The sequence below is a fragment of the Arachis duranensis genome, chromosome 2 (assembly GCF_000817695.3).
Source record: "Arachis duranensis cultivar V14167 chromosome 2, aradu.V14167.gnm2.J7QH, whole genome shotgun sequence".
NCBI lineage: Eukaryota > Viridiplantae > Streptophyta > Magnoliopsida > Fabales > Fabaceae > Arachis > Arachis duranensis.
This window is the reverse complement of record NC_029773.3, coordinates 22,392,888-22,394,734: the sequence shown is the minus strand read 5'-3', so window position 1 is coordinate 22,394,734 and position 1,847 is coordinate 22,392,888.

The following is a 1,847-nucleotide window of genomic DNA, read 5'->3' as shown; positions in this document are numbered from 1 at the left end:
TTGAAGCACTATACTTCCGATATTGAGACTGATCAACATGATATCGATTGTTTGGTGTGTATAGGAACCAGATGGCGCCTCGTGGACCCGGTCGGGGACGTGAGAGAGATCGTTCTAGTACACAGGAACCGGAAATCAACCCGAATAACCCGGTAAACCTTATGGCGGCGTTGGAGAATATGGCTGCTGCTATGCAAGTCAATGCGAAGGCTCTTGGGCAACAGATAAACAATAATGGCAATGGTAGAAGGGAAGCTCAGGACTCGATGACACTGGCAACTTTCTTAAAGGTTAATCCACCTAAGTTCAAGGGAACCACCAATTTGACTGAAGCTGATACTTGGTTTTAGGCCATGGAGCGAGCACTGCAAGCGCAGTTGGTGCCTGAAGAGCAGCGTGTTGAATTTGCTACCTATCTGCTCACGGGGGAAGCATCGCATTGGTGGCAAGGGGCTCGACGTCTCCTGCAACAGGAGAATGATCCTATCACTTGGGATGCCTTCCAGGTGGAATTCTATAAGAAGTACTTTCTGAATTCCGCCAGAACAGCCAAGGAATTGGAGTTACTACAGCTGAAGTAAGGTGCTATGTCTGTATCTGAGTATACAGATAAATTTGAGGAGCTATTCAGGTTTTCTCACATGTGTCAGGGAGCTCCGGGAGACTTCGAGGAATGGAAATGCATTAAGTATGAAGGAGGGCTCTAGAGCGACATCTTGAGTTCAGTGGGACCAATGGAGATCCGAACTTTTTCAGAGTTGGTGAATAAGAGCAGAATTGCTGAAGAGTGTGTGAAAAGGAGGGTTGCAGAGGAAGGAAGTCATAGAGAGCATAACCAAGGATTCACACCAAGGGGTCGAGAGTTTAAGGAGAGAGGATACATACAACACTTTTCCCAAGGACGGAATAACTTTACGACGAGTGAGGAGTCCCAAAGGAATGGTAAGGGAAAACGGGCAGCGGCTGCTTCTGATGTTTTGAGCTGTCAGAGGTGTGGAAGTCATCACCCAAATAGGCTATGCCGATTGGGGTTAGGCGTATGTTACAAGTGCGGGTTATCAGGGCATGTATCAAGAAATTGCCAACAAGGAGAGAGTCAGGATGCGGGCCGATTGCGACAGTAAGATTGAGGTAATTATTATCATCAAGTTTAAAAGACAGTGCGTGATTTTATAATACCGCATGTACAGTATAACTGGGACTGTCAAGCTTAATATTAGACTGAGAAGCAAACCGAATGGTCCTAAATGATGGATTTGGAAACGTTGATTTGAAATACCAGTCATGCTAAGTTGTGGTTGGGTACTTGAGGAAATAAGTGATGAAGCTAATACTTGACGAGAAATCAAAGTGGCATAGTAGAAGCTTGCTAAAGCATTAGCATAGTATGGTAATAATAAGGAAAAGTTGGGGTATGATTAGAAATGCTTTATGCTTTGAGTACTTAAAAGTTTAGTGAGCTTATACAGATACTGATTCTCGATAATTGGAATTAATTGCGGCTGTGAGCCTTAATGGTTCTGAAACGGATGAGGAAATTATCATTGATGCGTAGTCGAATTTAGATGATGATTGAGTGCAAGTTGTCGTGTTCGAGAGATGAGTGCCAAGATTTGTAATGATCGGTTTCAGAGGAATCGTTTGGAAACCTTTAAATTGCAATGCTGATGCGGTACTGAGATTGGTTTAAGGGAACTCATGACGGGTGGTAAACTCCAATTTTTGGGGAGGTGCTGTTGAATTTTTTCCCAAGAATTTGAAGGAGTATTTAGTTATGTTTTTGAAAATGATTTTTGATCTGAGTAACTTCAACAAAAGAGATGTGTCTCGAAAGCTTTTATAGATTA